The sequence below is a fragment of the Chionomys nivalis genome, chromosome 1, assembly GCF_950005125.1.
Source record: "Chionomys nivalis chromosome 1, mChiNiv1.1, whole genome shotgun sequence".
NCBI lineage: Eukaryota > Metazoa > Chordata > Mammalia > Rodentia > Cricetidae > Chionomys > Chionomys nivalis.
Window position 1 is genome coordinate 170,517,937 of NC_080086.1, and position 15,078 is coordinate 170,533,014.

Below are 15,078 nucleotides of genomic sequence, written 5' to 3' on the forward strand. Positions count from 1 at the left end.
GGGCTCCAAGCATTGTCTTATTTGGCATCCACACCCCTTTGCTCCTTTACCCCCGTGGACCTCCTGGGTCCTACCATTTAGGGGGTGTTTATCTGACACCTGGGTGACACGGCTGAGCAGGAGTCACCTCTCTCACGAGGGAGCTGAGCTTCTGCTGAAGGGAGCCAGCGAGCAAACAAAGAGATCAGTGTGCCCTCTGCCTCCGTACAGGCTCCAGAGAAACGTGGTGCTGGGAAGGGGTCCTTAGAGCACGGGGAATAGAAGGGACAAATGGGGGGCACCGAGGAGGAAGTAGTCAGGGCCTTCGTCCTTGTTTCGACAGGAGAGGTAAAGAAAGGAGGTTCGTGTTGCTTGGATCCATCGGTGGACCTGCTATAGACAGGGCTGGGCTGTTTTTATATGGGAGCCTGTCTTGCCCCACCACCGTGTAGCTTCCACTGTCTAACTACATTCTTCCTAATCACAGCTTCCTCTTTATTCCCTAGAACCCATTTAGGGTCCTGAGAAGGCTCTCTGACAAGTACTGTATTGATTTCCACAAGCTGGTATAACAGAGTACCAGAAACTGGGTGTTGGGAAGCCATAGCTACCGGTTGCTTCCTAGTTCTAGGGGACAGAAGTACTGCTGTCTGGGGTCCAGCCTCCAGCAGCACAGGGCTTTGGAAGGAATCCCTAGAGTCGGCATGGGTAAACCTTTCTGTCTGAGGGCGTTGACGGAAAAAGACACTCGCATGCTCTCTTGATGGCTCCTTTTTTTCTTTTCTATTCTCTTGTGTTCTTTCTATGTTCTTTCTCTACTGTATACTTTTTTTTTCCTACAGCTTATATATTCCAACAAAGTTTTTCAGGAAATATAGGAATCACAATGTGATTCTATTTTTTAAGTAAATGATTGTAATGAATAAAGGTAAAAACATGTTTTTCACTCTCTTACAATATTTGTATTTCGTGTACTTTATGTATTACAGGTGAGAAATAAATTATACCAAGAACTCACATATATTCATGCCCAAGCGACTTGTTACAGATTAACTGCCTGGGCAAGCAAGGTGTTCTTGTCAGGCCTTTTACTGGCAGGCTATATTTTGCAGTTACAAAGAAAAGACCAATTACTTTATTACATATTTTGAAAGGTAATCTTATAAGGAATCTTAAAGGAATTACAAACCGAAAGTTTCATATATTAAAAAGAATTCTCAGCAGAAGAATTGTAAATGGCCAAAAGATGTTTAAGGAATTGCTCAACATCATTAGCCATCAGGGAAATGTAAATCAAAATGACTCTGAGATACCATCTTACACCAGTCAGAATGGCTAAGATCAAATACACCAAAGATAGCTGATGCTGGAGAGGATCTGGAGTAAGGGAAACACTCCTCCATTGCTGGTGGGAGTGAAAACTTGTATAGTCACTTTGGAAATCAGTGCGGTGGTTTCTCAGAAAATTGGGAATCAGCCTCCCTCAGGACCCAGCATACTGCTCTTGGGCATATACCCAAAGCATATGACCAAAGCATGCACACTCATACCACAAGGACATTGTTCAACTGTGTTCACAGCAGCATTATTTGTAATAGCCAGAACCTGGAAACAACTTAGGTGCCTCTCAACTCAAGAATGGCTAAAGAAAATGTGGAATATTTACACAATGGAGTACTATTCAGCAGAAAAAAATGGCATCTTGAAATTTGCATGCAATTGGATGGAACTAGAAAAAACCATCCTGAGTGAGGTAACTCAGACTCAGATAGACAAACATGTACTCACTCATAAGTGAATATTAGACCAAAGCAAAGGATAACCAGCCTATAGTTCATGACCCCAGAGAAGCTAGGTAACATGGAGAACCCTAAGAGAGACAAACATGGATCCCCTGAGAGGAAACAGACAAGATCTCTTGAAAAGATTGGGAGTATGGGGGGGGCTGTAGGGAAGGGGGAGGGGAGAAGGGCAGTGAGGAAGAGGGAATGAGGGAACGGGATGCACAAGAAGGGGGAAAGACAGAGAAGGAGAGCAAGGAAAGAGGTTTCTTGATTGAGAGAGCCATCAAAGGGCTAGCGAGAGACATGGCACTAGGGAAATTCCCAGGAATCCACAAGGATGACTCCAGCTAAGACCCTAAGCAATAGTGGAGAGGACGCCTGAACTGGCCTTGCCCTATAATCAGATTGATGACTACCTTAATTGTCACCATAGAACCTTCGCAGATACAGAGATCTACAGTGATGCACTAGAAACCATTCAGAGAAGGAGGAATGACAATATGAGCAAAGGGCTCAAGACCATGATGGTGATACCAACAGAAATAGCTGACCTGAGCTAGTGAGAGCTCACTGACTCTGGACTGATAGTGGGGGGACCAAACTATGCCTATTAAATGTGGGGGACAGTTGTGAGGCTTGGGTGGTTTGTTGGGCCACTGGCAGTGGGACCAGGATTTATCCATAGTGCTTGAACTGGCATCCTGGAGCCCATTCTCTTTGGAGAAATACCTTACTCAGCCTATATATAGGGAGGAGGGTCTTGCCTCAAAGTGAAGTGTCAGACTTTGTTGACTCCCCAGGGGAAGCCTTATCCTTTCTAAGGACTGAATGGTTGCGGGGAGAGAAGGGTGGGGCAGGGGAAGGAGAGGGAGTTGGAATTTGGGGATAGTTATGTAAAATTATTGTACTAAAAAATTCTTAATAAAAAGAAAACAAAAAAGAGAAAAAATAATCAGTCAGTTCTACTTTAAATCTTTAGGGTACATATCCACTCATTAATTTTTATGAGGATTTTTATATCAGGAGATTAAGGGCAAAAATGGGCATAAGGAATTAACCATCACTTTTGGTCATCAACCAATCCTAGCAATAAATGTACGTCAGTCAATGATAATTGGGCTGCTTTGTTCTTGTTCCCTGACCTTAATGAGTTCCTCGTTCAACTATGTGCCTTTCTAAAACTCGATTGGCTTCTTGGGTTTTCCACCTCAAACAAAGCTATTAACAAAAACATCCTAGTCTAACTTTGCTATTTTGAAAGCTTTGTTTCAGCTGTGAACACGTCTCCGACATTAATGTTAAAAGAATTTAAACTAGATAGGCTACTGGGACTCAGTTGTTAGTCATGAACTTGAGCTACATTCTATGCAGCTCCTTAGGTGAAACTCACAGGCCCTGGCTATGAAACATATCCTTGTATTTATGTTTATTCATCAAAATTCTGTATAAGCTATCATCATTATTATCAGTTAAATAGTACAGCTTGGGGAAGAACCATCTTGACAATCCATAGATAAAAATGCTCAGTAGAATGGGATGTTTCCAAGAGATAAACACACTATATTACAAGCAGTGGAGATCTCTCCACATTCATTCACACCTTACTCGATACCAGAGAAATATTACAGTAACAAGCATTTAAAGGCACAGCAGAAGCAAAAGACATTCTGGGGTCAGTAGTTCCATGGCTTTGCTTAAATAAAATTCGCCCATCAGAGAGCTGCCTCCTGGTGGGCTGACACCTTGGACTTCAATTGCCCCCTACTGCTCCATTAACATGGCCACCAGCACTGAAGTCAGAAATCAAGGTGTCTCCAGGGCTATGCTCCCTCTGAGGTTCTAGGTAGATGAATTCTTCCTTATTTACCTAAACTTCTGATGGGAGCTATCAATTTCTGTGATTCTTGGTGTTGTCTCTGCGTGGCTCCCTCTGTCTCTTTCTTCCTAAGATCTCTTTTCTTTTGTCCTTGCCTGTGTCCAAACCTCCTTATCTGAGTAAGAATATTAGCTATATTGTGGTGTGGGAAGGTATTGCTTTTATTGGTTAATGAATAAAGAAATTGTCTTGGGCCTGCCCAGGGCAGAATAGAGGTAGACAGGTGGGGTGAGGGGAATTAAACTGAATGCTGGGAGAAGGGAGGTGGAGTCAGGGAGATGCCATGGAGTGGCCAGAGGAAAAAGACACAAGCTGTAAGCTGGAACCTTGTCGATAGGCAGCAAGCCTTGTAGTAAAATATAAAATAATAGAAATGGGTTAACCAAAGATAAAAGAGCTAGCTAGCAATATGCTTAAGTGATTGGCCAAGCAGTAATTTAAATAATATAGTTTCTGTGTGATTAGGAGTCTGGGCGGCCGGAAAACAAACAAGAGGCTTCCTACCACAATATTGGATTAAGGTTCATGACCTAATCTTGATCGTGGCTGTAAAGATTTCACTTCCAAACAAGTTCATAATCACAAATACTTGGGGCTAGGACTTCAACAGTTCCACCTTCTAACAATGACATGTCATTCTCTTGTTCCAATCCCTTCCCTGGCCTCATATCTTAAGAACTGGCCCAAATGTACTAGCACAATCTACCCACCTCCAAAGAAAGCATCTGCGCGGGCCAGCTTTTCATGGATGTGTCAAACACCTGAGGAGAACAACTTAAAAGGAGAGAAGACTTCCTTAGGTTCATGGCTTCAGAGTTTTAGTTCATGATCTCCTGGTTGCATTGCTTTAGACCAGTGGAGAGGCAGGATCTCCGGCTGGGGAGTGTGGTGGAGAAGAGGCGCTCAACCTCCTGGTGCCTGGGAAGGACAGAAGGGTTGGGATCCAACCCAGACTTCACTGGACCTATTTCTAGCAAGGTCCTAACCCCTAAACTTCACAGCACTCCCCAGTCTGCAGAGAACCAACCTTCGACAGATGAGCTGTGGGAGCATTCACCATCCAAACCTGGGAGTACAGATTTGACTTCAGGTCTTCACCCTAGCCCCATTGTACTCACTACTTTCAGGACCCAAACTTCAGTTCTACTTTTCCCCCTTGAGTCCTTGCTGAAGATGGCGAATTCTTCGTTTTAATGCATGCATGTGGGTGAGGGAGCCTGGAGGCTAGAAGAGGGCTTGGATTCCTCAGAGCTGAAGCTCCCAGAGTCTCTCCACATGAGTGCTGGCACCAAACTTGGTTCCTCTTCAAGAGCAGTTTGTGCTCTCACCCACTGAGCCATCTCTCCAGCCCCTTCTCTGAATTCTTAAGGCAATTACTCATGCCATTCTGGTTTCATCTGAAGCAAATTATCTGAAGGATATAGTCTAAGGCAGCTAAAAGGGTAAAGGGTGTGGCCTTTATGCAACCCAGTTTGGACCTGAACACTGTTTTTGCCCCTTTCTAACTGTGTGACCTTGAATGAATTTCTCGTGCCTTTGGGGCCTCAGTCTCTACATTAGTAAAATGTGGATGAGAACAGTGCCAATCTCCTAAGTTGTTGTGAGAATTAAATGAGGCACCTCCCATGGAGTGCTCAGCGTGGGGCCCGCACATTCACTATTTCTGTTGTAAATAGTGAGGACTCTGCCTTTTGAAAATGTCTTTTCTTTTCTAAGGCTGAGCTTGAGAGTGCTCCCAGAGGTACAGTTATTGAGGCTGAGACAGTAGGGGAGGCAAGGCCATGTATATAACACATACAGTCACATCCAGGGACCAGGCTGAGAGATGCTGTCCTCTGTACATGGACAGAGGCCTATCTTGATTCCTACTGATGGCAGAAACTCGCTTTCATAAACGAATGGATTGTCGAATGATAGGAAGTGCAGGTTGAAGTAGTTGTAGAAGGAGCAATAGATAGGGATAGGCTCCTATGAAATAATTGTATCAAGTCAGAGATAGAGTGTGGAGGAGTGGAGAAGGGCAGGTGGGAGTAGGGAGGGACAGGAGAACGCGCAGCATACTTTGGCCAGTTTTTCATTTTTTCCATATGATATTTACTGCTCATTGAACAAGCATGGCTTACCACATTGAGACTATTATGTCAACCAAGAGCCATCTCAAGCTGTCTTTAGCAGGAAGGGAACTTTATTAAGAGAAAACAGAGGTGTGAGTTTCAGGGAGCCCAGGGCCAGAGAGGAGTCAGAAGCAGTCATCCAAATGTACCCTGCTCTGTCTCCGGCCTCCTCTGCTCCTCTTCTAAAGCTCCATTTGAAGACTCACATATCCCCCTGCTCACGGCCCAGCATGTGTTCTTATCAGTTCCTGATCTGGTGAGGAGGGAGGCCAATATGCCTAAGTACCCATCTCATGCTGAATCCTTCAGGGAAAGCACTCACATCAGCCCGCTTGGTTGGATGTCCACTCTGGACCATAGAGAAGCCATGAACCAGTACTTTAGCCCCCACCTATGCATATGAAAAGACTACAAAGAGAGAGAGAGAGGAATCTCACAGAAGAGGATGGTGGAGGGTGATGGATGCATCACAGCGAAGAGCCCAACTTGTTGAAGGAGCTGCGGGCTGCGTTCCTACCACCCAGCTCCCAGGCACCAGCTAGCTTTACCAGAAATAACAACACACAAATTGTATTCAATTAAACACTGCCTGGCCCATTAGCTCTAGCCCTTACTGGCTAATTCTCATATCCCGATCAACCCATCTCTAATAATCTGTGTAGCACCAGTCTTACCGGGAAAGATTCAGCATGTCTGACCTCGCAGCTTGCTTCATCGCGTCTGCCCTGGAGAGTAGAAGCATGGCGTCTTAGCTCACTTCCTCTTCCTCCCAGCATTCTGTTCTGTTTACTCCACCCACCTATGTTCTAACCTATGAAGCCAAGCAGTTTCTTTATTAATTAACCAATGACCTTCCCACATCAAGCTGTGACTTACTCTGGGGTTGCTGGGACAAAATGCCAGGCAGAAACCACATATAGGAGAAGGATTTATTTGAGCTTCGATTCAGAGTGTTTAATCCAGCAAGGAGAGAAAGGCAAAGCTAAGCAGCTCATATGACAGCAGCCTCTTGTGGCAGAGGCTTCTCTTCCCCTTGGAGGATTGGAAGGAAGGAGTGTTATAGAAAGTTAGCAGAGACAATATACCTATACGAACTCACCAGTTCCCAACTTTCTCTAGCTGGGCCCCAACTCTCAAAGCCTCTAGAACCTCAAAAATAACACCACACATTCAAAATACGAGTCTGTAGAGACCATTGTAAATCTAAACTCAGACTAGTCTTTTCCAGCAAGGTGATCTGCTCTGTACTTTGAAAATGCTATATTATGAAATCTTCACCACAACCCTGTGAAGAGGTTATCAGCTTTTTCATTGCGCTGGTTAAGAAACTGAAGCTTTGGGAATGGGTGGTGGTGGTGGTGGCCCAGTTGGTAAAATGCTTGATGTTTAACCACAAGGGCTGAGCCTGGATTTCTATCACCCACAAGAAAGCTGGTAATGTCTACGAGTGTCGGTAGTCCTAGCTATAGAGAGTGGAGACAGGTAGCCCCTGAAGCTCACTGGTTAGATAGTCTAACCAACCAGTGAGTTCCAGCTTCAATGAGAGCTCCTGCTTCAAAAAATTAAGGGAGAAAGTGATAGTGGAAGATATCCAATGCCAGTTTCTCCTTATGCACACATGCATATACAAGGGCATGATCATCTGCACACATGTGCACACGCTCACATGCATGCACCATACATAAATATACCACACACACACATACTTGGAAAGACATAATTTACTTAAAGGTATCATTATTATTATTAGTTTAAGATAGTAATCTAAGATTTAAGATCTGTTTAAGGCACCCTTCATGAGCTGATTTGCCAATGCCAGAGTTAATTGGTGACTAAAGATGGACTGATTAATATGACATTTTTATTTATAAATACAGAAACGCTTACAAAGAAGTCATACAGATTCACACAACTATACCCCTCCTCGTCCCCACTGAGGGTGGTTGGTGCACTTGATTGCAGCTGGCCACCCATCTCCCAGACCCACCCTTACCTCATAACCTGGGACTCAGCTGGGTACTGGGGATGTGAGCTCTTATGTATACCAGTCTTTGCTTGCCAGACATCTGTCTGTGAGGCTGAATCCCAGCCTGCAGATGGTCAAAAGAAATGACACTTATTAGGGGCCAGGATCTCCTACTTCATCCAGTAGCTGATAATGGTACCAGAATCCTCATAGGGAAGGTCACTGATGCTTCTGCTTAGAGAGCAGACACAATCACTGGATTATCTGCAACTCAGGGCTGCTGAGTAGCTGGGCAGAAGTCATTTACAGAGGAATAATTCCCAACAAGGGATTCTGGTGACCTTATAAACCAAGAGATTGAAGCAACCCAGCTCCTCTCTTTTCAGCGTGGAATTAATTCCACCTAATTCTCTGCAGTACATTTGATATTCTTTTCTAAGAAAGAGAATACAGATTCTAGCTGTCTGTGCCATTTCTTTGAGATACTAAAACTACCAGTTTTAGTAGTATTGGGGCTACTTGAAAGAAAATGGAGCCCAGTATACTGGCTATGAGAGGAAGAGAAACGTGGTGTGGAAAGAGAGGAAAATTGGGAAGCCTACTTTAAACAAAAACAAACAAAAAAAAATTTCAATTTCCAGGTACATAGCTTTTTTCTGCACAATTTTGAAATGTAAAAATTTTATTTTGTTACGTGTATGTGTGTGCGTGCGTGTGCTGTACATATGTCTTGGTATATGGGCCATGATGCATGCATAGAGACCAAAGGGCTTTCCTTCCAGCTTCAGCTGGGCTCCAAGGATTGAGCTCAACTCACCAGGCGCTGGTGCAGATCAAGCCAGGGCCTTGCACATTGTAGGCAAACATTCTCCACTGAGCTACATCCTCATCTTGGCTCTATTGTCAGTGGTTGGTTATAAATGGTTGATGGGGATATGTGTTGGGGATTGGGGGATGTAGGAGAGTAGTGACATTTCATTTGTATTTTAATAAATAAAACTTGCCTGAAGATCAGAAAAGTAGAACAGTCACACTGACCAGTCTTACAGACCAGGCAGCAATGACAAACAACTTTAATCCTAGTAGCCACATTAACTTGCCATAGCAACTAGGCAGTGGTGGTGCACGCCTTTAATCCCAGCACTAGAGAAGGTTACAAGACAGGAAGAGATAGTTCTCACTCTCAGTCTCATTCTGAGGTCTCCTGGAGGCAGAATCACCGTTTTCAGACTGAAGTTGAGGTAAGAGTCAGTGACTGGCTGCTTTGTTTTTCTGGTGTTCAGGTTGAACTCCAATATCTGTCTCTGAGTTTTTATTAATTGTGCTTCATAGTAGGCATAAATGATCTTTCCTAGTGTCTCCTTTTGTTCAGAGGATTTCACAGATATTTTCTGAGAGTATCAGGGCTATCTACTCATTTGGCAGCAAGTGGGAATTCCACCGTCAGGCTAGGTGGTGACAGTCTGAGATCTGTTTCTCGGTGCCTCTCAGGGTCCAAGATCGGCATCAAAGGCTAATTCTGTGTTGTACTTCAGTCTCTGGCTGAGATAGGGACAAGTGCCTGTCGTCTATCCTGTCACTACCCTGATGGCTAGGTGTGCGAACATCAGGGGTGGAGCTCAGAATGAAAGAGACACTGAGCCTTGAGTCTGAACTTGCCTAGTAGTCAAAGCAAAACAGCAACAACAAAACAACAACTCCTAATATTTTCATTTCTATTCAATACATGTTTAACTTTCATATCTCAGTTGATTTTTGAAAGGAACACTCAGACCTCAGTTATAGCGAGGAGACCACAAGGGACATTGGGTGGTGGACAAACAGAGACCATATGACCTATGACTGTAGAGACTAAAGAGCTTTACAAGGAAGGTTTCTCTGCTTAGGCCCTCAGTGGACCCAAACCCCAGCTCATCTGAAGGAGGAGTCAGAGTAGTCCTTTGAGAGCCAAGCCCATTTACCACAATGGATAAACTAGATTTTTATAATTTTTTCTTTCTTTTTTTTCCCCCGGTTTTTTGAGACAGGATTTCTCGTGTAACTGCACTGGCTCTCCTGGAACTCACTTTGTAGACCAGGCTGGCCTCAAACTCACAGAGATCTGCCTGTCTCTATCTTCCCAGTGCTACAATTAAAGGCATGTGCCAACACTACCCAGCTTGGTTTTTATATTTTTATCTAATTGACTGTCTTTTTGAGAGAACTAGAACTCTGATTAGCTATAGAGCCAGAGGGTCAGACTCAAGAAAAATCATTCCACATTCTAGAAAGTTGGGGCCACTTAGACTTTGCTCGAACAACTCCAATTCTTCTCGGGTAAGAACCTTTAAAATCGACCTTTTTCTCATTGATTTAGTTCAGAAATTTGTCCCAAGAATTGAGTTCTATGCAAGAACGAGGGACTGTCAGCTCCATCAAGGCTTCTTCCATGTATGAAATGGAGTTTTAACCTCACCTCCATTTTCAGGTCTCTGTTGTGCCAAGAAGACCTCCAAGAAAGGGATATGTACCGTCTCGAACCTAATTCTATTCTGATCAGTTAATATGTTCAGTTACATGTCAAAGATACTTTCCTGTCCCATCATTCACCAAAGACCCCAAATAGAAACTTACAGGAAATAAGAGTTCATAATGAAGGCTAAAAGTGGTCACTGGGGACTACCAAGTATGCTTCCTGACACGGGGAATCAGGGTGCTATTTATCTTGCTCTGCCATCATGGAGAGGGACATTACTCCAAAGGTCACCTGCTGGTCCACTAGAGCACTATCCATTATATACCACGATAGAAAGCTAGACAAGGAGAGAGGAAGAAGACATCCTTCCTAGCTCTATGCTTTGCAAGTTGACTTGCCATTTTTATTGGTATATCCTTGACCAAATGTTAATTGCATGGTTTTCTTCCAAATGGTTATATACTAAGCTAAAATTAGAGTGTTATCAGTAATGGAACAGAAAAGAATGGGAGAATCAGGTTCTTTTTGAAAATATACTACCAATAATGAAATATTAGGAGTGTCTGAGGGTTTGTTTGTATTTTGTCTTTGGACTCAAATATTTCAAGATGATCCCTGGAGGTTCCATAACACAGTAAAGAGAGTATTTATTTATACTGAAATTGTTGGTAAATATTCTAAGCATTACTGAGGTCTTTCATTGCTATGTACATGTTGGATTAAAATGGATAATACAGGCTGTCTGATCTCAGGGTGTTTACACTTCATTTATTTATTCAATAAACACTTGATATTTAAAAACTTCTGTATATCATTTATGTGTTAATTTCTGAAGATATAAAGTCAAAACAAAACTATGACATTGAAACAAATAAGAGTAATTGAAATAAATATAAGGACAGATATCAATAAAATGGAAAACAAAGTAAAATAATACAGAAAATCAGTGAAACCAAAAGTTGATTCTTTGGTGGTATTAGTAAAACAGAGCCCTGAAAAGATTAATCAAGAGGAACGAGAAGATACAAATAAATAAAATACAAACTAGAGAAAGAACTAACTATAAAGTAAGAATTAAAACAATAATTGTATGAGTAAACATCTATATTAGGAAATATAAAGTGTCAAATTAGCTCAAGATAAAGAATTTAGAGACTGCAGTTAGACAAATAAATGGCAAAGAAATTAGAATGGAAACAAAAGCCCTCTTATTTACATTCATTTCAGCCTAGGTCCAGATAGTCTTATATTTCTATTGTAAGAAACTGAAGTCTAACATATATATAGTTAGAAAAAAAGAAAATCTATACATCCTAGTTTTTGATTGATATTTATTTCAAGGTAAAAAGGGCAATAAGAAGTGAAGCTATAAGCATGTTCTGCTAATGAATATAAACACAGAATTGCTAACTAAAGTCTTAGCTGACAAAATTCAGCAATGTATTAAAACATATCAAGGACAAATAAGATTTATTCTTAGAAAACATGGCTAGTTTAACTGCAGAACTTGCCATTTTAATAGACTAAGGAGAAAATTTGCATCATATCTCAATTGATGTAGAGAAATTAATTGATAAAGTTGAACTATTCATGGTAAAATTCTTAACAAGCTAAGAAGAGAATGGATGTTTATTCAACTGGTGATTTTATACCAAAAATATGTAGGGAACATTGTTATTTTGGAATGTTAAAGGCCTTTCTTTAAAGATTGGGAATAAAGTGCCATTATCATTGCCTCAATCTAAGACAATACAGAAAGATGCGACTCGAAAAAAATGGGAAAAATCAGAGGCTGAAAGACTGGAAAGGAGGAGCTGAATGTTATTGTTTGTTTGCCTAGAAAACACAAGACAAACGATTAGCATAAACATTTATGGGTCTCAGCCTTGCCTAGAACCAAACAGCATTTTCTGCAACTGTATAATCAAATACACTATATTTTACAATAGAGCATTATTCTCATTGACAATAAAAGCAAAAATGAGCGTAAGAATAACAGAATTCTGCAGAGAAAAAGTTAATGCTGATGCAATATTCAGAGCACTTGATCTGAGTGAAGATGGCACATGTCATGTTCAAGGATAGGATTTTGATATTTTAAAGATGTCAGTTCATCTCTAATTAACCAATAAGCATATTTAAAGCTTAAATAGAAACTCTAGTTTGTTTAAGGATGTCAATATGTCTGCATTCCAAAACTTACATGGAAGGAGAAATGCCCACATCAACTGAAAAGAGGGAGTAAGTAGAGCGAGCCATCAGAAGGCAAGGTACCTGGGAGGGGCTTGGGGAAGGAAAGGTGATGCAATTCTATTTAAAACATTTATTAGGAGGCTCGAGAAATGGCTCAGTAGTTAAGAGCATTTGTTGGCTGTTCCAGAGGTCCTGAGTTCAGTTCCCAGCAACCACATGGTGACTCACGACCATCTGTAATGGGATATGATTCCCTCTTCTGGTGTGCATGAAGACAGAACACTCACAAAAAAAAAAAATTAAATGAATAAATACATTTAAAAAGCATATTTAAAAACAAAATAGTAAAAAAAAAAAGTGGGTAGACAGCTTCCAGCATCCCAATAGGAAGTAGGATATTTAGTTAAAGTGACTCACAAATGAGTGTGGGCAAGATGAGTTATTTAATTAGCAGATGGGTAAATTCACATGCCATGTAGAGAAACATTCCCATTAGTATTGCATATAAGTGAACTAGAGATAGCTAAGAGGGAAAACGATGCTATGAGGCCACCAGAAGAGGACCTTTGAGACCTAGGATAAGAAAAATCATCTATAGCAAAATTTCAAATAGTAGGAGGACATTTAATTATAATCACATCAGAATTCAGGGTTTCTCTTGGATGAGGGATGCAACAGAAAGTTAAGTGGCAGTTGATAATTGGCAGGAGACATTTCCCTGTGCCTAAAGTGGAATGCATAGGACATTCTTGTAAATCAATAAGCAAAGGATGAAAATGTCAGATGAAATATGGGTAAGATAGATAGACATGGATGGATTGGAAATCTAACATGCTAACCAGCACATACAGAGATGAACCAAATCTATTTTTAAAATGAGAATCAAGAGATCTCTTTGACCTATGAGAAAGAGACAAATCAAGATGTGGAACTGTGTGCTGTGACCCATCTGGTTTGGGTCTGGAAACCTGCCTGACCTGGCAAGGGGATGGTGAAAGGACAGATACACAGACAGAGAAGCTGGGGTGAGGTGGGCTGTTCATAGGAGTGTCTATTGTTACAGACATTCCGAGGGGCAGAAAGCCCTCATAAACATCCCATTCTAAGTAGACACACCATAGGTTTCTAAACAGAGTTAGAGGTAATCTGGGTGCCTGTCAATGGGAGGTGAGTAGTTAGAAAATGTGACAGTAATCTACACAGTCGCTAAAAGTTATAGGTTAGATATATGTTTAGCAATATGCTTGGATGGATGCTCAAAGCATAATATTAAGGGGAAAGACTAAGAAGCATGTGAAAGTGTGTGTTTATACAAATTAAAATTCTAAATGCATAAAAGAGATTGACATTTTATAAGAATGCATGCAATAAACTAGTAAACAAAGGAACTCCATTAAATTCATTGTAATAGTAGTCAGTGATCTGTGATCCCTGAGAAAAAGAAAGAAGAGAGACATGAATGGGAGAGAGAGAGAGAGAGAGAGAGAGAGAGAGAGAGAGAGAAAGTGTGAACGAACCTGTCGAGAACTAGGAGTATGGTTGAATCAGTTCTCTGACCCCATGTCTAGTAGACTAGGAAAGGAAAAAGAGGCGACTAAATATGATCACCAGGACTTAGGAGTTTGTAAAGGAGACAGACACAGCTGACTTAGTCACTATGGGACAGTTCTGCTCATGGCAGAACAGTGACATGAATGATGGGTTAGTGACTACAACTTAGGCGGGGGCTGGGAAGGTGAGGAGTGAACATGTGGAGGAGACACGACATGAATGGGAGACGTAATGATCACGTGTAGACATAAATATGTAAATACCCATAAGTGTATACATAAAAATAAATAATAAAATTCATAAAAGAATAAGAAAAAATCAAATGTGGATAACTATGGATACATCTGATAAGAATGCAAAGGGCAGAGATGATGGAGTCTCGAATCAGGAAAAAGATCTTGGTACTAGGGTAAGCCAGTAGCACTAGGCAGCCAACAGCATCAGCCAGCCTGAGGCCATGTCTGATTTTAGCAGTAGATGCCCGTTGACTGTGTAGAAAAACACATTGAAGCTCTGCACAGTCAGAGACCAACATGGCTAGTTCAACGAGAGAGCTAACCAACAGATTAGTAACAAAATAGAAACTATTAGACATGTAAACCTCTAATTTTCATCCTTACAATGGAAGTGAACCCTTTTAAAACCAGCCCCCTCCCCCTTAAAGAGCCATGACATTTAGATCCTGCTTCCAAGTTTGAGGTGTAATGAGATGATTTATCATGGAAAATTATTGCTTGATCATCAAAAAGTAATGAAAATTGTCACAGCCTCCCTTCTTAATGATATTTCTCCCTGACCTCCTTCTTCTACCCCCAAAAGGAGCTCAAGGATGCTAGCATGTAGCCAACTCGGGGGTCCCATGCTAGCTAATTGATAGAAGCAGCCAACCATAAACATATTTTTTAGAAGTAAAGATAAATCCTGTAACTTTTTAATTAAAGCATAAAAGCCCATCGTTAAAGGTACATAAATCACCGAGAAGCCTTTAATTCTTCATACTATTTTGTTAGGTTTCTTGCGTGTTTCCAGCTGGTTTCACTCTGAACTCAAAGGAAACAGGATTGGGAGCAGTGGCTCGGCAGGACTGGGACCTGGGTGTCCGTGCTGGGTGAGGACTTGGTATTGCCTTACACTCAGGAGAGAGAAACATGAGGGTTCAG